Genomic DNA, 26,755 nt, shown 5'->3' on the forward strand with positions numbered 1-26,755 from the left:
CTAACTGATCCAAACCAGTCAGGGTAAGATTTGCTTTTTAATAAGGTTCCCAAGATATTTAAGTGCACGTGACAAAAGATGGAGAAGCACCGGGTTAGGCACTCATAAGAAAGGCAGGGAGGGGTGATGGCAGCGATGCTGTCCCTTGACTGAACCTGGAGCAGGCTGCGTGGCTGCGGAGGAGGAGTGTGCCCAGCTCCGAGCATGTTGCAGAGATTGTCGGTCTCTAGGGTTGTAAAGTTAAAGCGCTGAGAGCTGAGACAAACACGTGTATTGAAGCACCTGTTTGTAGTAAAAAATCCATTTTTATTGTCACTTGGGGGAAAGAAGATGTTGCTTTGGCCAAAAGAGCAATCCTCTCAGTGACAGAGCACTTCTTCATGATTCATGCATCTCTAAATAAAAATTGACCTGCCCTGGAAAGATGATCAAATCCTAACCTGGTCGAAGGAAGGGTCCCACATGGCGTGGTGAGATTAGTATTGGGGGCAACTAGGAGCAACTATTGAAAGAATTCAGCAGCAGACCCACACATGCATAGTAACTCTGAGCAGAGATAAGGAACCTGTCTTTGAAGTAATGGGGGTGCCTGAAAATGTTGATGAAGCATGAGAAGAAATAGAAATGCATATTGCCATGCTTACAGGAATCTATATTGAGCTCAAGGAAGAGAATGATTTCCATTACAATGGGTACCGATGTAAGCTTTGCAAGTGGCATTCGCTTTTTATAATTCTCCTCCAATTCAGTGGTTTCTGCCCATGCAAGAATGATACCTAATCATCAAAATGATAGTTCCAGTTCTCTGTGTAGTGGTTCTCAGATTCCTACTTTAGAAGCAAGAGCCTTGCTGACTTTAGTCCAACAAGCTCATTTGGCACAGGAAACTTTGGGTATAGAGATACACTACCATCTGTAGAGTCAGATTTTGCAGCTGATTCTCCTGCTTTTGACTCTTTACCATGATCTGTGCTGACTATCTGTACTCCACTTAAACCAGTTAACCCACTCTCTGGCTTTGGGAGTGATCCTCTGATAACACGAATACTCAGTGTAAAGGAAGTCAGTTATTTACTCTTTGTGTCTACTACCTTTCCTGAGAGCACCAAAAGGTACTCTCTGCTTCTGGGATTAGGAGCGACCCACCTAGTACAGGCAACCAAGTTGGCCTTCTAATTACTTCCCTGTTTTTTTCTAATGGTACCCGTAGTTGCTCCTCTTCCAATGGTGGTTCCACCTCTAGCTCACTTCCAGAATCAGGACAAAAGCATGACTGTTGTAGACCGCTCTGCCTGGTTTTAGGAATTGTATCTGTACCCCTTGTGGCTAAGGGCAAGGGACGACCTTTGGAGTGCCAGCTGCAGGGGACAAAGCTTGTCTCTGGTAGCAAACACTGCCTCAGTTCCTCTCCCTGTCCCCAAAGCTTGGTCAGAAGTCAATGATGGGTAAGACCCCTCACATTGGGGGGCAACCTAAGCCAGACTCAATCACTTAGGAGGCCTTCATGGAAGGACTCCAGGGGTTGCAACAAAGAGCAATGGACTCTGTCAGAGACCAAGTCCCCAAGTTCTCTGAAAGAAGCACTTCCTGGCTGTAATCCCCTTAAGCCTGAATACCTGTTGGGGAGAGGTGCAGCTCCTTGCCTTGCTACAGCATGTCCTGGGGAGAAATCTGGTATCACAAAGACTTGCTGATAAACCTGTGAAATCTGCTCTGCTAAGAGTGCTTTCGTTCATATGATAAGGGTCCGAGAGGAAATGAGTATGTCTCCCAAAGTTTCTGCAGCTCTCTTCCTGACAGACACTGACTCAGACTCTGAAGCCTTCAGATTTCTTTGAAAGGTTATCTACTGTTTGATCCTTGCCGCCCTGTATTTCTGTGTATTACAACCCAATAAAAGGCTATAGAGGAAGGCGCTTGGGGCCTTTGTCTCCCTGGGGAAACTGGCCACAGCCCACTCCTCCTTCCCAAACAGATCTCAGCATGTCTCCATCATTATTCACTCTCTGTCTGTGGCACCTGGGGGGACTCGAGAGAGAAATTGCCCCCACACATAACTGTGTTAATTTGCTTTGAGAATGAAGTTATTGCTGCCCTGGCTTCATGTGGCCACAACCTCTTCTGCATGGAATGTGCCAACAAGATCCACGAAAAGAGAACACCATCACATCCAGTTTGTCAGACAGCTGTTACTCAGGTAATCCAAATTTCCTATATATTTATATGGACTCATAAAGGCATGGGTATAATGGTACCCCCAGGAAACTTCCTAATGGATTCTTATGACTGTTATCAGGCGTTACTGGTGTCAGGGTAAAGTTGTTAGTAAACTAATAAAAGGCTGCTGTGGTGACACTGAACCTAAGTGGTCTCTTGTCTGTCAGTTTGATTTGAGTTATTAAGATTACCCTGTAGACCCAGAGACATAGCTTGTTACAAGAATTGCTAAAACTGCAGTTTGACTCAGATGAGTGAAGATAATCATAGGTGTATGAGCCTATGAGAAAAGTGTATATATACATCTAATATTTCAAAACAATGAGTCCCAAAGCCTAACCACATGAAGAGTGTATGGTGGGACTTGGCATTACAGATGATTCAGACACTTCCAGGGCTAGCTACTTTACACTGCCAGTTTTGACAAAACAGATTTTTTTTTGTAATTGTACAACTTATGCCTAATTTTGCAGGATTGCAAGTAACTTCATAATGCATTGTGAATTACTTATTGGTAGTAATAGGGCTGACAGCAGTTTATTCAGTCACTGGTTATAATTTGGGACAAAAAAAATCTATATTGACCTTCATTTTGTGCAGCTGGTATGAGCAGTGGATCAGGAATGCAATTGTGTCGATTGTGAATTGCCTCTCTTGGTGAATGTGGAAATGGTCACCCAGGTTTTTTCATTTCAGGAAGGGCTGTGGGATTCACCTATATTGGCTAATATGTAAGGATGCAAATATTACATTCGTTAGTCTAATCAAACTATTGATTAATTTTTAACTTTTAGATAAAAATGTGAAACATTTGATGTCTCATCCATACTTGTTTTGCACAATATAAATATATTTTTATATTTTAGTAACTTAGGGGAAGGGGTGGGAGAGAGGGGTAACAATGCCCTTAGCATAATTCACAAAAGCAGCTGTGATGACCTGCAATTAGGTTACTTCATCTCAAAACTGTTTCTAACCACAAGGAAGGATTTCTTTATAAACATTTTTACATTTTACTTTTGGATGTCTATGACTTTCCCTTTAATATGTTCCCAAATCCATGCTGGCATTGAAAGAGCAAACATTATACGGGTGGGTATTTCTATTAATTGTTTACTGAAGTATTATTTTCACAACACAAAACAGCTTTTTTCCCCTCAGTATAACAAAAGGTATACTTTTGTGATAATTTTGAAAATTATAATTTTGTTATACTTTTGAAATTCTATGTCAGTTGAGTAGTAAATTGACAAACTTTATTTTTTATTTCCACTCAGAGGGTTACATTTCATATAAAAGTTTACAAATAACAGGTTTTTACAATTTTATTTATTTATTTTTAGAGAGAGACAAAGAGAGGGAAACAAAAATCCATGAGTGAGAGAAACATTAATTGGTTGCCTCTTGCACAGGCTCCAACCAGGGACCTGGCCCACAACCTAGGCATGTATCCTGACAAGGAATTGAACTGGTGACCTTTCTGTTTTCAGGATAATAAACCCACTGAGCCACACCAGCCAGGGAACAAATAAAGGTTTTTATTTTTATTTTTTCAGTATGAAAAAATTGCCTTGATGATATATATTATGATGCATTGTTAATTGCTTGTAGGATAGTTAAATGTCAGTACTGAAGCCTAATCTTTAGCTGCCATCTTATAGGTACGAATGAATGTTCACAAGCATGTATTTTTTTATTTTGTTGCATTATACACTGCAACTAACAAACCAAGGAATTAACATATATATTCGTTGTGTGTTGTTCCTAAAATCACAAATTAAGGATGATAAATTATCAATGTAATTTAGTATTTGCTAATTTTACTATACTCTTGTTATGTATATGTAGGGAAGTCATAGGAATTTAAGTTCAATTTGAGTAAAGTGTAAAACCATATATTTTATGGTAAAAGGCCTTTAACTTAAGATGCACTGATAAACTTAAGAATAAAGCACTGATATTATACAGTGCTTTAATATCTTAACTTTAAGATATTAATATCTTTCTTAATATCTTAAGATATCTTTAATATCTTATCTTTAATATCTTTAATATTCTTTAACTTAAGAATAAAGCACTGATATTATACATCTCTCCAGAAAAAGTCCAGCCATTGTTAAAATAACAAGAATGGTTTGCATGACACTGATATAACCTGGAAGCCAAGGAGAGTAGACTGGAATGCGCATGTGTGAAAAATTACAACTTCACTCTACTAGTCAGTGGGGTGACACATGCCACTGAGTGAGCATGTGTACTGTGTGGCTGTTGCATTCTAAACGACTGAGCCAGCAATGAATCTGCATCTGATTTTGCTTAATGTTTGAATATTCCCCCATGGAACTATTTGAATGATTCAGAAGGCCGCAGCTATGAGAAACTGGTGATTGGCAGGTTCATCATGACAATACATTCACTTATATATCACGTCTCGTGCAAAGATTTTTGGTGAAACATCAGATCACCCAGGTGACTCAATCTCCCTACAGCCCAGATTTGGTGCCCTGTGTTTTTGGCTTTTCCCAAAACTAAAATCACCTTTAAAACAGAAGGGATTTCAGACCATCAAGGAGATTCAGGAAAATACAACTGGGCAGCTGATGGTAATTGGGAGAACTGTGTGAGGGTGTGAGGTCTCAAGGTGCCTACTGAAGGGGCCTGAGGAGTTAATGTTCTATGTACAAAGTTTCTTGTATCTTGTTCAATAAATGTCTCTATTTTTCATACTACATGGCTGGATACCTCTGGACAGACACACACACACACACATACATGTACATATACATGCATATACACATGTATATATGACATAAAATGCTATATATATGACATTTATTGAACAAGATAGAAAAAAATCATATATATATACATATGTATATGTGTGTGTGTGTGTGTGTGTGTGTGTATATATATATATGATTTTGTTTTTCTGGAGAAGTCCAATTACTTCTTCATCCTCCTAAACAGAAACTTTATAACCATTAAGCAATAAATCCTCATTCTCCCCTCCCTGCTCCTCATAACCTCTTACCTACTTTCTGTCTCTGATTTGTTTATTACATATAACTTACATAAGTATAATCATACAATATTTGTCTTTTTGTGTCTAGCTTATTCAACTTAGTACAATCTTGTCAAGGTTCATATATATTGCAGCATGTATCGGGATTTCATTCTTTATAAAGGCTGAATAACATTCCAATGTATGCATATAGAACACATTTTGTTTATCTATTTATCTATTAATGGACACTTGGGTTGCTTTTACTTTTTGTCTGTTTTGAATGATGCATCTGTGGACATTGATATACAAATATCTCTTTGAGTTGCTGTTTTCTATTCTCTTGGGTATGTACCCAAGAGCAGAATTGCTGGATCACATAGTATTCTATGTTTAACTTTTTAAGAAACAACTAAACTTTTCCACAATGGCTACACCATTTTACCTTTTAGGGGCCCTTTTAAAATTAAAAAAATTTAAATCTTACTTTTACACCTATTACAAAAAAAAGACCCCCCAAGCATGTAGTGGTCATGTCTGCCCTCTTGTTCACGAGATGGTGGCATCAGCATTGTGTGAACATGTTGCTAAGGCTTCTTACTCAGAAATCATGCAAGTGTGGGCCCTTGGAGCTTAAGTCTTGTTAGCTTCATTATAAATCTATCTCTGTTTATGTTTCTCCAAGAGCAACTAATTTTTACTCACTGAAAATCACTGAAGTTCTCATCTTATTAATAAAGAGAAAATTAGAAAAGTTATTTTAGGTGTTCGTGGGGAACAAAATCCTGATTCGACCTGGGCCTTCAGATCTGCATTACCACCAGCTGCTCAGGGGCTCTTCCTCGGTCCCACCTCAGATCAGTCAGGAGAGATCTCCGCTCTAAGCCACCAGATTTGATGGACCCTTTGCCTGCTATGTTCCAGAGACTAAGTCTTTCTGTCTAGATTATTTTTCAGATACCCAGGGCCCTAAAATTTCTTTCCAAAGGGCCATAGAAATTTGCTTTTGGGTCTCCACGTGCCTCTTCCTGAGGTCCACCTTTCCAAGGAGTGGCCAAGGCAACTGTCTAGAGAATGGGAGAACGTGGGTAAAAACTGAACTTTTAGTCGAAAGTGTCTAAAGATGTCCTTTCAGGACACCCTACAAGTGGGACAATGCTGAGGGGTGGGAAAGGAAGAGGGCCACCCCATGGGTCTGTGACTGGGGAAGACGGTCCTCGACTACTCTGTTCTAGCTTGATGCTCCAGAAGGACCCCAGACATTTAAAACTGTAATTTTACCTTACAGGTCACATGATAGCATAATATTTTTCAAGGCCTGAGGACAACACATATTTTATTCAGCAGTTGGTAACCAAATTTGTAACTTTTAAGTACTTCAGCATATGGTACATGGGCCATTGTTAGTAGCCTGCCCGGGGTCTCACAAGTATTAAAAACAATCCTGCTCTTTTTTCCTCCCTTGGTTTGCTAAATACAGCCTCATAGTACAAATACCTAAATAAATTGGATTAAACCCATGAAGAGTTACTGCTTCTATGATAAGAATCCTGTTGTTAAGCATTCTCAGGCTTGGTTGAGCAATTCAACATAGTACCAAAGGCTCAGACTTCCCTCTTATCTGTCATCTTCAGAGCAAGAGATGCCATCCTCCTGTTCACAAGATGGCTGCTCAGCTCCAAATATCACATTGTCCCATGCCAGTGCCCTGAGCAGGAAGCAAGAAGGCACCAAAAATGGTTTCTTTTCCTAGAGTCTTCTATTCAAGGTAGAAAGTGTTACCCAAATACTCCAGCAGAATTCTCCTCCCATTTTATTGGCAAGAACTTGTTACATTATTTACTTCTAGGTAAATCACAGGTGACATAGGAAGGGTTTTTTGATTGGCTTAGACCAATGAGGATTTGTCTTTTGGGGACTGGGCACGTTGCTACCTGGAGAAAAACAAAACAAAACAAAACAAGTTATTCTCAGCAAAAAGGAAGAGAGCTTGCTTTAGGTGCGGAAGCCATAGCAACAGATAGAGCAGTTACTTTCCTTAGAATTTGTAAAGGAGGATTAGTAATTAGGAAGCAAAGAAGGAAAGGGGATTTGTCACAGGATTGAAAAGGCAGCTACAGCTGAGCTTGTAATAAGCAGATTGTGAGAATGTTCAAATGAAGTTCTATGGGCCTTCATTATAAATGGTGAATGATTAATAGCATCACATTTAATTAAATTTATGACTTGTATTTGTCACATAACACATTACTAATAGATAATGTGTGATGGATTAATATTGCTGTTCTCCATCAATATTTTCATGATGTGGTGTTACCAGAATTAACTGTTGCCAGGAGAAAAATCAACCCTAAACCCTTCATTGCTCATGAAGTAAAATGACTTAATCAGCTCATCGTAGGATAGAAGAAAAGGAGTGTTGAGTCACCATTGGCAACCCTAACAAAGCATTCAACTTCTGACGTTCCAAAAAGGAGAGGCAGCCGGGTTTGACTTCCCTTTGTCTGATCCTCAGAACAAGCACACATGCACTGCAGGAGAATGCACAGACACCAGCAATGGGCCATACACTGAGCGCTGCCCGAGTGCTGGTCTGACCCCCAGGTATTTCTTAGGCTCACCTGCCACTTGCCTGCTATTCAGAGTTTAGATCCCAGTGGTGGCAGGGTTATGGCGTCCTTCTCCTATACAAAGAAGAGCATTTCTTTGGATCGTAAATGTTTTAACCAATAAATGGGTCAAATATATATCAAATGATCTGGAAGTCAGAATTACATCTCAGTAGCTCCATTTCTACACTTGCTTGGTAAATGACGTTTCTGGTGAGAAAGGAGCTATATAGATCAATGATACAGGCGATTTCCCCTTTGGAAGTGACATTGGCAGGACAATGTGGGGCTAACCTTTCTATGGTAGAATGTTTATAGTGTCCTGCTGGGGCTTTCCCCCAGTATGGTGACCAAGTCCGAGAGTAAGCATCTCCTGAGACACAGGGATTGGAAGCTGCCAGTTTATTAAGGCTCAGGGCCAGGAAGTGGCATGGCGTCACTTCTGCTTTCCTCTGTTGTCAAACATCTCTTTGTCAAGCTGTCAGAGAGCCCAGATTCAGGGGACAAGGGAGAGGGCCATAGGCTTCATCTTTTGATGTAAAGAGTATTAAAGAAGTTAGGGAAGATGTTTTCAAACTTCCATATTATCTTGAATGTCAGCTCCTCAGAGAAGCTCTGCCCAGCCCTCTCCTAATGCTGCCAGTTAAAATGGGGTCCTTCCATAGAGTCACAAGGAAAGCATTTTGGGGACCTGTGTGTGGGAGGATGAGATGTAGTGGTAAGATTTATTGGAATAAAACTAAAAGACAGTCCCCAGGTTTCCAGTGTCTCTTCTCTGTCACTCCCATTGTGGAAGAAGTTCAACCTTGTCTTCATCAAGTTCAGGGTAGAACTAGGACCCAGAAATTGTGTGCCATTGGTTATTAGTCCAGTTCAGTCTCTGCCCCACCTGGCTAGCCTAGCCTCTGTTCCTGGCTGCACTTTGGCCAGTGCTGTGTTGCTATATCCAGCACCCTGGCTGATCCCTGGAGTCCATTTGGAGCTGACACTTGGAGCTTGCCTTTGGAGCCTGTGCTTTGCTTCGTGCTCGGGACTTGCACAGCTGCTAGGTCAATATGGCTGTTATGGAGAGAGAACGTATGAACAAACACAGCTGCTAGGTCTACATGGCTGTTACTGGGGGGAGAGGGCTTTGTTAAGCTTTGGTATATCACCTCGAGCTTGGGAGGGAACAGACACTCTTTCAAACTAACCATTCAATTTCCCAATCCTTTACAGGCTTATGCTGGCCCTCCCCCTAACCAATTCATTTTCTGGACCTTCGGGGATTCTGTCTCTTGTGCAATCTGATCCTTCTCCCAGGCTAGGCACTTCCTCCTTAGAGTCGCCATCTTGGCTCCTACTGCACATAACTCATAGTAGAAGGACCTCCTCCTGTTCCATCTTGGCTTCTACTGGGCACCCACCCAGCAGAGGAAATTGCCCTGTATTGTTTTATCTCTCCCTTGGTGATACCAGCTAACGACTGGTGAATATCTTTCCTGCCCACTTCAGGGATTAGGTCCTGAGGGTGGAGGATGCAGCAATCCCCTGGAGATTCTATGAATGCTGCAACTTCCTAGTGCAGCAGGTTTATTGTACAATTCAGCTTCTTAGTTTATTATGCTTAATGTCTGATTCCCTTGGCTTCATTGCTTCATTAATACTAACTAGCTATCTATGCTAACACTATTAAGTAGCCCTGTCCACTGTCCAGAATCACTGTCTATCACAATACCTCTCTAATTTTCTTCAGAGCACCATTACCTGGACTTTCTGTGTGAATGCATTTATTTAACTGCACAATTTTAATTTCACTCTGTGCCCAGCATGCAATTTCCAGGACAGCAGGAATGTTAGATTTTTTTTACAGCTATATACTCATATTGCATTGTAGGTGCTCGGTAAAAACATTTAAACATTTAAATAAACAAATAAACATTTGTTGAGTGGATGACACTGTTCTCACATAACTCCTCCAGCAGCTCAAAATGGGGATGTATCGAATTCTCACCATTAATATTTGTCCCTCAGTTTTCTTTTATTATCTGGGGCTCTCATTAATAAGACCACTCCCAGATCTTAGAATCCAGCTAATTATCACAGGTTTGCCCTCTGAAGCTAAAATCAAAGCTTCCTAGAATCGGCATGAATGTGGCTAATCTTTTGCTTTATGGAAATGCAGCAAGTACCCTGTCACACAAATTCCTAGCTTTGACATGAAAAAATTGGGTTAGGAAATAGCAAAGGAAGAGATATTCATGAAGGTGCAGCTTTCTGATGTGCAGAGAAGACAGTGTCTCTGCATATTTGTTACTGTCTGTGCTTTTAGAGTTATTGGGAAGTAAACAGTAACAATGCAGTGGCAATTCTGAGCAAATGGGCTGAGTGACTTACTGCCTGTTGGTTCAGAACCTGCAAATCTGCTTTCCAAAGTGCAGCTAGGAAAAAGCTAGAACAATGTGTAGCTTTTTACCTGCTCCCAAGTCCTTTGTTGGGTCCCAGGATGGGGTAATATGCTGAGTGGGGAGAGTAATAAGAGAAACTCATACACCAGATTCTGTGTGTTGTTTCAGGTTGGGAAGCTGCTAGATGGATACTTACCAGGCTTCAATTTTCATCTTGAATCAGTAATGCATCTCCATTAACTGGGGCAGACCTCCCAATGATTGTGCAACTCTGTTTCTTTTTGGAAGAAAATAAAGTCAATTAAAATCATTATAGGTGTTTTGGAGGGGGAGCAATTGACACAGTGTTTTATTAATAGTACAATGGTGTGTTTCTCTTTATTACCAAGAGAGCAATGGACAGGTTTACAGAGGCACAAAGGTGGGTGACAAGCAAAACAGGACATGAGGAAGGTGACTGTTTTCAGACCTCCAAACAGTGTAAAAGGCCTGAAGGATTTCAAGATAAAATAAAATATGTGGTTTCTTTACGTGAATTTGGAGACCTGTTTTCCATCTACAGATTTACATTGCCTGGCTGAAACCTTTAAAGGATGGTATTTTCTTGGTGCATCTCAAGTATTAAAATAATAGAAAGCAAGCATTTAAGTCATTTTGGGGCAGTAACGGATGATTTTAGATTTGATTGCTGTAAGTTTCTGACTGGGAGTTTTGTGATTTTTATGTGTTATGTACTTTACATTTACTATTTTTATTTTTAATTCTATTTATGTATTACATATATTTTTCTTATGTTTTGTTTACAAAAGTGGCAAGTTTGGCTCCAGAAGAGAATTAAAAGATGTATTTTGTTGGAAGTTGGTGACATTTTCCTCAAGAAATCCCATGAGACTGAAGAAAGTAGAAATCAAAGAGGTAATGTGTGGTCAAGATCAATAAGAAAAATAGGAAAGGGCCACAGGTCTTCCAATACATATAAAATTGAGCTTGAAAATACAGTACAGAAATCTAATGCATTCAAACAGAATTCTTCATCTTTTCTTTCATCTTAAGATTGTTTTTTTTCTCTCAACTCCTTCAACCCCATCCAAAAATGCCACCATTCTTCCAGTTTATCAGACCAGAATACTCTAATTTATATTCTTTCTATTTCTGTGTCTTTTATTTTCCCCTAAGATTAGATCTTTACATGTGCTTTTTATTGCACTCTTCTTTTTCTTATATCCATTCTTTTCATTGTTGCTGTTTTTAATTTTTGCATTTCTAGTTCAAACAAATTTTTTGTTTCGTTCTGGATACTTACCTTAGTTCTGGGTACTGAGCTTGTACATAACATTAAGGATGGAATTTTCACCACATGGGCCTATATACGAGGTTGGAGTACAGAAGAAATCTCAGGGTTTCCCAGGCATCCAAATTTGAAAGCCACTCACAAAAAACATAGTAATCTCAAGACACCAAAGTAGGTAGAAGTAGACAAAGGGGGAATAGGTTCAAAAGCCCATTCTTGTGGATAATAAGAACAGGGAAGAGTCAGAGGAGGCACGTACAGAGAGGGAGGGGAAGAACGCAGTAATCACAGTTTATTGGAAAGCAAAGAAGACCAGGCTTCAAGGAGCTTTCAAGTCATTATTGTCAAATACTGCAGAGTTTTGAGAAAGATGGAAAATGAGAACATCTGGTTAAGTTTGACTTCCAGGAGGGGACTTTCCATCTTTTCTAAAGTTTTAGGAAACCATATAGAATAGAAGTAAAGAGTGATTTATGGTGAAGTCAGATGTTATCAAAATGGATCTGAAAGCTATTCAAGTCCTACTTACCTTTACTGTTGTCCCTTCTCCACTCCTAAACCAGAGCCCAAGGAAGGATCTTGAGTGCAGGAAGTTGACCATGGAAAGTGATCCAAGAAACAGGAGAAGACAAGAGAGTAGGATGAGGATACATTATAGAGCTCATCATATTGAAGCTGTTTGTGTTTCAGGGCCAGAAGATGAAGTAAACATCAGACTGGTTCTCCACTTCTCACCATTGCTTCCAAAGCCCAACATTTTTGAAGCTTTTGCTTTAATGTTGTTGGAGAAACATCTGGCTAGAATACCCTATACTCACCCTAATAACTTAGGTGCTTCCCACCCAAATCTAGTGCGATTTGCCCTCAAACACTGTACCCACCCACCTTTATCTACTATCGTCCAAAGATTAAGGAGAATCTTTTATTTAGCTCATCTTGAAAGGAGGGTTTCCTGCTTCTTCAGATTACTCTGTTTATTTCTTCTAATCCTGTTTGGATTTAGGTTTTTCAAGACAAGAATCAAAATTCCTTCCAGACAACATCTACCTATCTGTAATCTAAGACAGCACCCCCAACACACACATATACACACACAATGCACGAAGCCAATGGTGGATAAATAACCCCTTCTTCCCTCCTCTGCAGGACAGTGGGAAGTACTTCTACCCACTGTACCTCGCCAGGGCCCCAGCAGGTTGGAGCTCATCAATTTGATGACATGCCCTTTGGCCTTCCTCCTCTGTCATCTCACTGTAGGTATACTTGAATGAGAGGAGGGAAGGGGAAAAATAAAGTGGGGAAAACTATAAATGAATATCCCCAAGTATTATATGAAACTTTTTAATGTCTTCAAATATGTGAATGGGATAAAGGAAGGACAATAAAGTGAGAGAAAACCATAAGTTAATAGTTTCAAATATCATTCAGCTGAGGAAGTTTAATTTCTTTCTCCTTAGCTTGCTTATAATAGGCAATAAATTCATTGAGATTAGGCACTATAAACTACCTACAGTTTATCCCCTTATATTGCTCAACAGGAGATTACTTGGGCATGTGATTACCACTGCAGTATTTGTACATTGGTTATATCATTGACCCTGAAACTGTGTTAAACCTGAGGGGTAAAAAGATCTCATTTAAAAATATCTATTAAAGCAGGTGAGTGCCTTTATTCTGATTGGAGGGAGATGATGCCTATGCAAGTCTTCATTAGGTAATCACCCGCCCAAGAACACAAAGGAGTAGCAAATACCCTGTGGGGGTTGGTGGGTGGGGGCACACAAACTGCCTGCCCTACCACTGGACTTAAGTACTGTTTCCTGTAGGACCTCAGTGGGAAAGTACATGTCACACATCAGTGTCTGTGCCGTGGGCTTGCTTTTGTTTTCCTTAAATTGGTCTTCCAAGTTTAATGCCCCTAAATTTTCCTCTCCACCTAATCTCCTCCTCCACTATTGTAAAACCCTTGACCTAGTTTTCCTTTGTAGCCTTTCCTTGGTAAGTACACCTAGGATAACCAGTTCTAGCTGTCTATGGGGTAAATTCTTTCCTGCTTTCCTAGCAGAAAATTCCTGGCTTATTTACTGTCTAAGAAATGCCAGAGGACACACACACTCACACATATGCACTCTCCCCCTCTGTCTCACACACACACACACACACATGATTCTCAATGCTTTCCTTTAGCTCCCAAAGTTAAAATCACTTGTTAATATTCTCAGCAAGACTTTCTAACTTAAATTGTGGTGTTGTCCACCATTTCGCAGGTTTGTGTGAAGTGAACAAATCTCTGTTCTATTATAACTGGGCTAGACTGAACACCCTTGGTTATTTCCTCTTGGTCTTATTTCTGCAGATTAATGTCACTGAAATGGACTTGAGCAATGGTTTAGTGCAACCCTCTGTTTCCATTTGGACAGCAAGTAAAGCACCCACACTCAACGGTAGCAAGGAAATATTTCAGTGATAAAAAATAGTGTATTAAAGAAATGTTCCCAACTCACCTAAAATCTGGCCAGCCATTGAAAGAGTATTTTTTTATGAAGGGGATCTTTCATGCCATATTTTTGATAGGGCCTACTAATAGCTCCAGATAATTATAGTTATATATAACATGTAATTACATAAAATATATATTTTCAACATTATGTTACAATATTAATATAATTAGCCAGGACAGAGTGTGTCTCAGTGGTTGAGATGATGCACCCCAGCAGTTCTGTGCCTCCTCTCACCTCACTTTCACAATTTCATTAGACAACTCTTAGAAATCTGAGAAGGAAATATGTAACTCTCTCCCAAAGATGCATTATTCATAATTACTTATAGTTGCGGGGACCATTTTCATGGTTGTATTAGATGTTATGTCTTCTGAACAGGAGGGGCGAAGAAGAGAAGATACCTTATTTTTCCTCTGTCTGTGAAGATGTAGGTGACAATTAGGAGCAACTGAATATTCTCCTTCCTGAGAAAGAACACTGGTACTTCCAGAGGCATTACCTAAGAACGCTGTCAAGTTGTGACATTAATAAAAAATTGTGAAACGGCTGTTCTTTGGCTTTGCCATGAACAAATTCCCTGGCTCATGGTCTCAGAGAGACCTTCCTCTGGCCCAGTTTTTCCCAAGAGCAATGAAGTCTTGTTCGTAGCATGATTTCTGAGTATTTTACTGGGAAATAGTTTTTAGTAAGATGATACTGTACTTCACTGAAGTGATGGGAAAAATACCTTTTGTTTGAAAATCTGTAGTGTTCTCTGAGAGTATTCTCACATAATATATACAACATAACATCTAATATAACCATGGAAATGGTCCCCATAATCATAAGTAATATAAATAATGCATCTTTGGGGAATAGTTATATATTTCCTTCTCAGACTCATAACAGTAGTCTAACCAAGTTGTGAAAGTGAGGAGAAAAGAGGCACAGAATTGCTGGGGTACATCATCTCAGCCACTGAGAGACACTTTGTCCTGGCTAATTATATTATATCAACAGGTTCTAGAATCCCTTAAAAAAATGAAAACCTTTAGAATTGTATTCCTTTATAATTCCTAGTACGCTATTTTTCTAATTACATACTTTATCTGAGGACAAGTATCCTTGGAATGGCAGGGTAAATACAGAGAAAGAATAAATTATACAAGGGATGCTGATCATATTAATTAGAAATTTCTTATATTAGTCAAGATTTTTTTTTATCTAGAAGTGACAGCATTTAGGCTAAGGGCTTATTAGGTCACTCAACTGGGAAGTCAAAGGGGAGGTTCAGTCCTTGAGAGTTCTGGGTGGAGCACCAGCGACTCTTACGCATTGCAGGTAGAAATGAAAAATGATACATTTTGCAAAAACAGTTTTGCAATTTCTTATATAGTTAAACATATCTACATCATATGATTCAGCAACTCTATTACTAGATATTTATCCAAGTGATGAAAACTTATGTATGCAAAAAAAAAGAAAACTTATGTATGCAAATATTTACAGTAGACAAATCAGAAGTTATTCAACAACAGAAAGGAACAAACTACTGATACACACAATACAACAACGATGGACAAATCTCAAATGCATTATACTAAGGGAGAGAAATGAAACTAAAAATACTACATACTGTATGATTTTATTTGTATGACATTTTTGCAAATGGTGTACTATAGGGACAAAAACATCCGTGGGTACCAGGACCTAGGATGAGGGTTGACTGAGAGGAACATGTAGGACTTTTTTAAATAATGGGACTATTCCATACCAAGATTGTCATGGTGCATATAAACTGCATACACTTGTCAAGTCATGTAACTCTGCACTAAAACTTTTTAAAAGCCTTATTTCTCTTTCTCAATAAGAATGAGTCCACTAGCTCACAGCCTCCTTTTCTTGTGATTTTTTTACTGAGCTTATTTTTTTTTTAATATATGGTTTCCTCCATGTGTTGGGGAAATAGCAGGTGCATTACACATAGGTACAGGATGACATTGACTCAGCTTTAGGAAATTCAGAGAAAAAAGGCTATTATTTTCTCTAAGTAAGTGTATATAAAATCCCAGGAAAGAACTCTTTGGCCCATTTTGGGTCAAGAGAACATCTCTTGGCCAACAATTTTGACCAATCTGAGGGAGTGCTGTTTTTGGAAACTGTGTGCTCATATCTGTGTCCAGGGAGATGTGATGCAGTGACAGACAGCTCCTCTAATAGTGAATAAAGTGGAAGGTGGGCTTATCCTCTAAATTGGGGGGGTGATATTATTACAAGCAGGAGAGAAGCGTTTGGCAGACCAAAGGAGCAGAGACCATTCTAGTATAGGTCCTCTATTTACAGGCTGCAGGGAGCCCATTAATTTGGAACTTTCATGCGTTCAATTGCCATGGTAGTTAGAATCAGGCATCCAAATCTGTCATTCAAACCACACAGAATCATGGGAACCTTGACACAGAGAGGTACATGATATTCAAAAGCCATTATTGCTATTATTGTATCTGTGGGGGGTTTTCTTTTCTTTTTGTAGATAACAAACTTCTTTGAGAATCCAATGATAGCTTTAGATTAAGACCCTTGAAAAATGTAGAAACCTTGGCTGGTGTGGTTCAGTGGATTGAACACCAACCTGCAAACCAAAGAGTCACTGGTTCAATTTTTGGTCAGAGCACGTGCCTTGGCTGTGGGCCAGGTCCACAGGAGGGGCAACTACACATTGATGCTTCTCTCCATCCCTTTCTCCCTCCTTTCCCCTCTTAAAAAATAAATAAATAAATAAATAAATACATAAATAAAATCTTTTTTTTTTTAGAAAAAGAAAATGTAGAAGGCATGAGGTCACATGCCGGGCCCTTCCCTCACCCTGCAGTTCATGACCCTTGACCTAGAGCAGTGATTCTCAAATGTTAGCCCACATTATAATCTCTGAGAGAACTTGTTAAATACACTTACTCTCTTTTACCAAAGAGTTTCTGATTCAGGAGAGCTGGGGTGGGGCCTGAGATGCTGTGTTTTAACAGGCTCACAGGTTCCCAGGTGATGTGGATACTGGCAGTCCAGGGACCATATTTTGAAAACCTCTGCTTTAAGTCGTAGTCTAATGATTCCATCACTAGATGTCCCACATAAAACTTCTCTCATCCTGCAGTTTTTTCCAAAACTGTGACTTATCCATTAAAGAATCCTAATTTGTGTTTGTTTTAACTGCTGCACTCTTGAGCCTCTGTTTGGGATATTGCTGGGGACAAAAAAAAAAAAACAGAATTAAATAGCTCTTCATGTATTGATTCATATTTTACAATAGATGTATTTAAAATATGAACAGTTCATTTCCAGGAAATTAAAGGATATGAGAAGTTGGCCTTTAAAATTACTTAAAAATTTTAGTATTTATTTTGAAAAGAGTCTGCCTTTTAAAATGAACCATTTGCATAGTTTTAGTTCTCCTTCTTAAAAAACTAATAATGCACATTTTTATATTTTGTAAAGACTAGACTGTATAAGCAATTTTGTTCCTGTTTTTTTGTTGTTTAAATCCTATGTATTTTCTGACACGATCCTACAACCTCTAAAAACATAATTTTTTATTGGATGCACAAGATTCTGTCATATGGATGTGACAGAATTTGGAAAAATTTCTCATTTTGGTTTTGGTCATTGACACTTCCTTTTAAAAAATTATTTATTTATGTTTTAGAGAGAAGAGAAGGGAGGGAGAAGGAGAGGGAAAGAAATATCAATGTGTGGTTGCCTCTCGCATGCGCCTCACTGGGGAACTGGCCTGCAGCCCACACATGTGCCCTGATTGGGAATAGAACCAGAGACCCTTCTGTTCACAGGCCAGCACTCAATCCACTGACCCACACCAGCCAGGGCTGGTCATTGATACTTCCAATTTCCAAAGGTTAAAAATTATAAATAATGGTTTGAGCATGTCTTCAAAAATAAACTGATTATTTTTCTCAAGTATCTTCCTGGTGTTATAACTACTGGATCAGAGTCTGAACTTTTTAAAAAGCTTTTATTTTCTTCACAAATACTGTACCAATTTAGACTAATTATCCAGGAAATCTGGACAGTTCTAAGGACATTTTTGTTGGGTTTTAAGTTTTGAAAGAAGGGAGGCATGACAGGAAAATTGCTGGTATGTGGTCACTCCCCAACTTCTTTAATTATCTCTATCCACGCCTTCCACTTCCCAGCCATTTTGCTTTTGAATGAAAACCTGAAAGGCAATTTATTAGGCAAGCACCCAGAAATGCAGAGGCCCTGGAAATGATTGTGTGACCCGAGGAGGAAGACTGAGTGATTCCTTTGCAGCCTTTGGGCTCCCCGTGACTACCTTGAAATTATTCTGACCCTCAAGGATGTAATTCATTGCAATTCCACAGTCTGTTGCAAACCAGACCTCTGTGATTGAGGACCATTCTCCCCTAACTTGATTCTAGCTTCAAAGTCCTTGAAGTCATTTTGCTGTCTGTTTTCAACCTTATTGTGGACCACTTTCTAAAGGAAGCTTACTGTGAGACAGATTTTCATACAATAATTTTTTTTTGGGGGGGGGAGTTTCTTTGGGATCTCTTGTGAAGAATGAAAGAGGCAGGGTAGGGACAGGGGAGAGTTTGGGCTGTGGTGCGCTGACCACAAAAGCCACAGCTGACCCTAAAGTGGACTATGGAGCTGGTTTGGCCCTGTGTCTCAAATTGGGGCATGCAATCAAGTCTTTGACATGGCGTTTGTTGCATACAGATTGTCCTTAGGATGGGCAAGACCTTGGTAAAAACATTTGCTAGGGGGAGGACTCTGCTTTGCACCATCAGCAGCTGACAGTCCTGAGAACTAGGACGATGAGAGGCTCCCCCATAACCTCCCGAGGGGTTTTGGCAACGCATCCCAGCCTCCACTGTAAACCATGTTCATTGACCAGTTTCCATTAGGAATCTACCCAAACAAAATATTCAGTGCGTATAATTTAACCAGGTCTTCAAAATAGCAAGAAGTGGTCTTTTAACCATTTTCTTGGTTCAGTTTCTTTTTTCTCCACCTTCCCAGTTCTGTTCTCAACTCTTCTCAGAATCTTCCGTACTCACTCTCCTACTGTTATTCAAAGCAGAAATATGGCCTTTTGTCTGTTGTCTGATTGTGGGGCAAAGGTGTTATGGCCAATGTAATGAGAAGGTATCTTGAGATCAAAATTGATGCAGGCAACTCCATAGACTATAACAGAAATTATTCATAAGGTATATTACTTATGGCGGGTAGGGTCAGAGCAGAAGGCAATCCAGCAATTCTGTTAAGATTATTCTTTGCTAATAGACGTCTGTGGCAGCACTTTTTATTAATAATATAACTCAAGTACTAATGATAGACAAGGGACAAAGAACGTGGTATGTGTCAGGGGGTCTTGTGATGGATGATTGTTTATATCAATACAATCATTAGTTTGATATTTATCTTGGTTGCCATGCCATTCCAGCCATTTATTTATGGCTATATGGTGTAAGTTTAAGGAACATAGATAATCATTCTTTGGAAGACTGTTGTGTTTCCTAAGAACAGTAAGTTTGGTCAAAGTTCACAGGAGGGAAACTTAAAGATGAGATAAATCCAAGACAGAAAGATGCAGTTGGACTTTTGTTCACAGCCACATCTATACACCTTTTTTTTAAACCCAGAAACCGAACACTGAACCTGAAAGAGGAAAGGGCATGAAGGCTTGCCCTCTTCCAACAAATTGGCCCAACTAATCACCCCAAGTAACCTGGCAGAACCCAGCCTTTTGTTTAGCATGGTCAGGTAAGGCTTTCTTCTTTCCTTGTCATGTTTTCCTGTTACACCGCAGCAGTGCCTACCTCCTCCAAACCTCTGGCCACCAGCTCACTTCTAGCCAGACTGTCCCCCCACCAACCCTTCCAGGACGAAGTGTCTGCAGAGCCCCCCAGAGTCCCGCCCTCCTTGAGGCCAAGCAGCAGGTACCCAGGTAGATGAGATCCCTATTGCTAGTTGGACAAATTATCAATACTTAGTAGCTTCAAACAACTCAAATTTATTATCATACAGTTCTGGGAGCTAGAAGGCTGACGTGGGTATCATTGGGCTAAAACCAAAATATTGACAAGACTGTGTTCCTTTATGGGGGCTCCAAGGGAGAATCTATTTTTTGCTTTTTCAGCTTCTAGAGGTCTCTGCATTTCTCATGGTCCCACCCATCTTCAAAGCCAGCAGTGGTCAGTCAAGGTGTTCTTATGTAGACTCACTCTGACGTGTCTGCCTCCCTCTTATACATTTAAAGACCCCTGTGACTACATTAAACCCATCTATATAATCTGAGCTAATCTCCTTATTTTAAGGTCATTCCATCTTGATTCCAGCCTTCATTATACCTTAAATCCCTTTTGTTAGGTAACATAATATATTCATAGGTTTTGGGTATTTGGGCATGGTCTTTTTTGAGAGGGCATTATTTGCCCACCACACCAGGACTCCAGGATCCTCTGCTTAAACAGACACAAGCCCCTGGGACCCAGGGAAGGCCAAGGGGCAGCTGTTGGGAGGTTGTAAGAAAGCAGTTTGGGCATGCAGGCTGGAGTTCTACACACATGCACAAAAGGCCACTCACTCACATTGCTGCCTGGACACATGGTTAGGGAATGAAGGGGACCAGCCACCAACCCTGGCTGAAAATTCTCTGTTTGCACTTTTGTGCTGGGCCTCACAGCACTGGGGATAATTGACACCCTTCAAAGGCAGGAGATGTTCAATTTTCTAGTTAAAAGGTTAGTTGATATTTAAACCCAATCCTTTAAGTTCTTTGGAATTTTTGAGAAGTGAAATCATGGGCGTTTCTGATCTTTAGCTACATTTTATACTGCTTTATAGATAGACTTTAATTATTTCTGAGACAAAAATGGGGAATAAATAAAATAAACTTATCAACTCTGGCATAAATTTTCTTCTTTTTATACACAAGTTCAGAAATATGGTATTAATTTATGATTTTATTTAATCATATGTAGGATGACCTATGTTTTGGGGGAAAGAGAAGTCATATTGTGGTTACCTAGTTATCCTGAAAATTTGGGTTTTTATGAGCAACAAAATCGATTCCATGTATTTTTACATTGTTAGAGCATTTCCAGGATAATAATAACATATGGATAGCAAGGCAGCTTATTTGTTCTCTTGAACTACAAAGCTTGATACCCAAATTCAGTGATTCTCAATCTTGCCCACTTGAAAAGACACAGTGAATTTCTCTAACATGACAAGTGTCCAGGTAGCCAAAGCATAAAACAAAATGACTGGAAGACAGAACTCCAGGCAGTCTCTGCAGTTTAAACATATGCATCTTAAATCTTTAAAAACTCAATTCCTTTCTTATTCTAACAAGTAGTTAAAAGTTTGTTTGTTGGCCTGTCTCTGTTTCATTCTTGAAGCTATAGTGTTGTGTCCCTTGTAATTGCGCCTCAAATATTCCTAAGTTTTCACTTCATTAATTTCTCTGCTGTTATTCTCTGTGACTGGGCTAAATACTTCCCAGAGTAAACCAGTATTTTTGATCCTTAAATCCAATTTCTGAGCTGCCTAGGAAGTGCTAGTGCCTGTACTTCCATTTTCCTGGGATATTTAAAACACTCCTGGTGGCTGACTTTGAATGAAAAATCAAGCACAGTCTTAGAGCATTTTCCTGTGAATGGGGTTGAGACACTTCTAACACAACTCATGCAAGGCTAGCAGTTGGTTAATTAACTGAAAAAAAAATTGAAAGCAAGGGGTCATAAAAAATGATTCATACATACCTTATACATTTTTATTTTAACTTAAAACATATAAATTGACATTCATTTGCCAATCTTTGATGTAAAGCTGAGGTCTTTTCTCCTAATTGGCATTATGTGTTGTTTCTCAGTAAATCACATTCTCAATGCTTCCCTTAAGATTTTCAACTTCAGTTTCTTTACAGTAGAGCAAGAATTAAGGTGACTGGCGAAGCAATATGATTGAATAATCTTCCTCAATTGTTAACACTTTTCCCCAAGCCCTTCACAGTTTTCTCAGCCCCACCTAATTCAATGGTTTCTATAAATTTTAATGGATAGCTTTCATCAAAACATTCTGAAGAATTCAATTTAATTTTCATTGACATCTCCTTGTGCCCTCATATTGCATATATTTAATTTATATAAGATTAATTTGCTTACATAGTAACAATGCCAATGATAATTGTAGCATAATTCTACTGCATTTGGTAATAAACCCAGCTGATTCTTGGTAAGTATTGCTAAATTATCAGTCAAGTCAGGGTAAAAGTGCAATGGTTTATTAGAGGCTTTGAATGATGGGTGTGGGTATTTGTCATGCTGTGTGGCAGGTGCTGGATGTGTCCACCCTTAGTTCCTCGGGAGACTTTGGGTGTCACCTGAAGCTTTGGTGTATTCCTCCCTCTAATGCTATATCTCTTTACCTAAGGTGAGTTGGGGAGTGCTGGAGAGCTAGCACCCCCAGGAGCCACTCATAATAAATGATTTTCATAGATGATGGGGGTCGATGGGTAAGTACTCCAGCTTTCTTGTGCTTCAGTGAGAAGATCTGAAGCAGGTTCTTCTCAGTTCCCAGGTACTCATATAAGTCACCTGTTCATTCATTGCCACTTTATTGGCTCCTACACTTTCTGGCTTTCCTTTCCCACGTCTTCACATGACTTCCTAGTATAACCTACCAAATCAACAAATTGCACTGAAATTCTTGATTCTAGGTCTTGTTTTAATGAAACCTGAACTAAGAAAAGCACCACTCAATATGCTGTATAGAGAGAATGGAGAGAATCGATCAGGTGAATGGATTAAATGGAAACTACATAATAAAACTTCCATTATTCTGGGGAATCTAATTTGGTCTCTCCCCCCGTCAGACTGTTATGAAATTTCCACCTATATTTTCTATACAAATGATGCCTCCTTGCAGCCAACTGTTTTGCCTTCCTTGTTGCAAGCCCTAACATTGTGCGGGGGCTACGATCCTGGGAGCTGCACTCGTGTTTGTGATATCCTGCAAAGACCACCTGGAGGCCCAGCAGATGTGGGCATGCTGTGGACATGCCATTCATTACCCACATCGCGAGGGAGTGCACCAATGTTGGTGGATCAGTGTGAGAAAGACCATGCCCTCCCAACAGCCTTGGTGCTGCTTACAGGATTAGGGAGGGCATAGTGTGTGAAAATTCTGCACTTTTATGATAAACACAGGAGCCTTGAGGCATAGGGGCCTTGAGTGGGCTGGGACATCCAGATAGAGACTGTTTTCCTCCTTCCTTATGGCTGCTTGGCAGACAGCCACCCTGACATTGTTCTCTGAGGTCGCGGAGGGGCCATGTCCTGAGTTACCCAACATTCCACCCCCACATTGCTTCTCCACCTCACAATTTTTGTGTTAGTTCTTCCAGACAGAAAGTCCCTGGGTGGGGAGAGTGTTGGTACACTGTATTCATATGCCACAAGCACAATATAGGTTATACCCAAAGAGGAGAAGAGAGCAGAGACCAAGAACGCCAAGAAGGATGTGACTTTTGTCTTACCCATCTAGACAATCACCAAGAATTTGACAGAGAAACCAGGCCTCTGCCTGCACAGGATAAGGAAGTCTCTTCCTGCCTGACTTAAGGGAGATAAGGAAATTGGATATGAGTCTGGAATAGAAAAGCTGTTCGCTGATTCTTCAAAAGTAGATATAGGAGGGAATCCCTGGAGCATCATCATCTTGGTATGGAATTGTCATATCCAATTCACCCATCTAGTCCTGACAGGTAATCCGTCAGGCCAAACCACTGAGTCTCGTTCTGGATGTGGCAATGTGGATGAGCTTCTAAGATCAGGCCTATACTATGTAAAACAACAACCAGGTATGAAAGCAGAAAGCATACAAAGATTAATGAAGACAGTAAGTTGTAAACCAGTTTCTGAGTCTGCCAGAGTGGCATATGAGATGACTTCCAAATGCAAACATTTTGCAGGAATGAAATTAAGCAGTGACGATCTGATAGATCCTCTTTATCTATAGTTTAAATGTCTCTGGAAAGAAAATGAAAAATTCAGGATCTGGTCAAGTTCATAAGGGAGGAATACAATTTTACAGACAATTCACTGAGTTAACAGCTAATTTCCATAATTGTGTATCATAGATTTTATTAAAACATATTTTTCCCTAAAATCACCCTCATTTTTATCAAAGAGCCAGATCAGGACCAATTCATTTACTGCATTAAATGCACTTTCAATTTGACCTGATTATTTGCATAAATGCAACAGGAATAGCAATTGACCACATAGGCCTTCTTAGGTCTACTTTGCTGGAGCATTATAAGGAATTCCTAGATTTAGCTTTAATTAGCCCATCAGGGCCAGGAAGCCAAGCCACCTTGTTGCCATAAAGCTTTGTCTGCAGTACCTACAGATTTAGATGAGTTTCTCAAGTTCTTGAGGTCCCCAAAATATCTTGAGGTTAAACCTTTGCTCCTTACCTGGAAAGATTACCATGAATTTTTTGAAAAGCAACATAACATACCAGGCCATTTCTCCAAAGGGCTTTCATTGGCTTCAAGGTCAAGCTTTATTCATCAGGCTGACATCCAGAGCCTATACAAGTCTATTTTAATCATGACTTTACAGACAAAGACTTGATTAATGAAACAGCTATTGGAAATGGGCTTCATGTGTTTTGTTATAAAGAAATCAGATTCCTCTTGGATTTATGCAAACAAACATATTGCCATGGAGAGAATAATACTCATTAAGAGTTTCCACATTCTAGAGGCATCAGGTAGGGAGAAAAATATATTGGGTTGTCCAACAAGTTCATTTGTTTTTTTTCCATAAAATAAAAGATACATTTTTCATTTTCACCAATACCGTTATTGATTTAGATATTTTGACTATGTCAGCTGTCTTCCGCATGGGATATAATGTTAATGATTGTTCTCAATAACTGTCTCAATTTGATCACCATCAACTTCCACTAGTTTACCTGATCATAGAGTATCTTCCAGTGAGAAATCGCCAACATGAAACTTTGCAAATCACTTTTCACATGTTAGATCAGTCACAGCACCTTCTCTATACACTGCACAGATATTTTTGTGTGTGTTTCAGTCGTGTTTTTACCTTTCTTGAAATAATAAAGCATAATATGACAACAATGTTGCATATTTTCTTCCATCTTCAATGTTAAATTAGTTACACAAAAATTTACCAATGTTGATCAATATTTTTAATGTGCACTGATACTGCAGCTGTAACAATGCAATCTAACAAAATTGTTTCAAATTAAATTAAAAACAACTAAGTGCTACTATAGCTATTGTATGGAAAAATGTACTTTTTGGCCAACCCAATAAATGCTTCAATATTGCTTATGAAAGTATAATTTACCAAATTGCTTTACAAAAAGGAAAGTTTCCTTATATCTGGGAAACTAAAAATTAAAAATCAGCGATATTTTAAACAAAATGTTATAAAAGCCACAATTATCTTCAGCTTATTATGTTCTGTAATCAGTTTTTGTTTATTCTGATCATCCTCAAACAATTCTATAAATCCAACTTTTTCGAAGAGCTACAGCAATCTTTACTCAGTTCAAAGGTATGATCCAAAAATCCCTTCTAAAAAATATTCAATTCAAAACAAGTCAAAGTCTTCTCCATGAATCCTTTCAAAGACATGATATAGTTTTATAAACACATTACAGTAAAACAATGACTGTTTATAAATGACACAACTTAAAATGACATTGTTACAGATTAGAGTATGATACAATTGACCAAGGAATTTGCTTTCTTGTAACATCTTAAGATAACAACTAAATTTGCAAATGAAAGTATATCAGAATTTTTATAATCTCTAGAACATCTACTTTAATAGTAAAAATATGTGTATCCTAATATAACATACTTATTTCTTTATTTTACAAAGCTTCTCATGTGCTTTAAGCATATTAAATAGGTCTAATTAGTTCACATTTATTTTATAAGGAGAGGGAACAAATTCTGGAGGCGTTCCAGGGGCTCACTGGAACAACCCAAAGTCATTTCTCAGTGAAAAACTCTCTTAAAATTTGAACTTTGGGAAAGGTGTCAAATACACTTAACCAAAAGACTCTATAATGTATTTTTAAAAAAACAACACATTTTTATGGTAATAACATTAAAGAACATTAATTAAACTTCAAACCAGTTTTCACATCAAATAATTTGTCCATACCTCAGGATCCTGCTTAATTTATATAAATCTTTACTTTCTTTAGGCTGATAAAATAGTACCTCCTAGTTGTGCTATCAGACTCAGAAAACATATTACATGTAATACACAAACACATATCACATAAAGACCATACACATGAAGACTGGACACATAAAAACTATGCAAACAATTAGAATTACTAAGTTTTGTAAAGAAAGCACAAGATTTTCCAGCTTGCTTGTCTTTGTGCTTCTTTTCTCTACACAATCCTTTTTCAACCTGTACAGACCCTCTTCAACTTACACTGACCCTCTGCAACTTACCTCTTTCTGCAACTTTTCTAGTTCCTCTTAATTTGCTCTTTTAACTCATCCAGAAATTAGAACAATTTACTTTAATTCTACTTCCTTCCAAATATATTACCACAATTTATACCTTTTATTACCAAAACCATACGTTCTTTCCCAACTTAATTAGAATTTTCTATTTTTAGCAACAACTAAAAGTAATTAGCATTTTTAGATGGACAAGTGAATTCAT

At 38.9% G+C, this 26,755-nt stretch overlaps 1 pseudogene; it reads left to right on the plus strand.

Moving 5' to 3' along the window:
• LOC118997086 (RNA-binding E3 ubiquitin-protein ligase MEX3C-like) overlaps positions 1–2,317 on the plus strand; it is a 116,768-nt pseudogene extending 114,451 nt beyond the window's left edge.
• Positions 2,318–26,755: the final 24,438 nt, after the last annotated feature.

Source organism: Sturnira hondurensis, unplaced genomic scaffold, assembly GCF_014824575.4.
Source record: "Sturnira hondurensis isolate 20B ecotype Veracruz unplaced genomic scaffold, ASM1482457v3 Scaffold0012467, whole genome shotgun sequence".
Taxonomy (NCBI): domain Eukaryota; kingdom Metazoa; phylum Chordata; class Mammalia; order Chiroptera; family Phyllostomidae; genus Sturnira; species Sturnira hondurensis.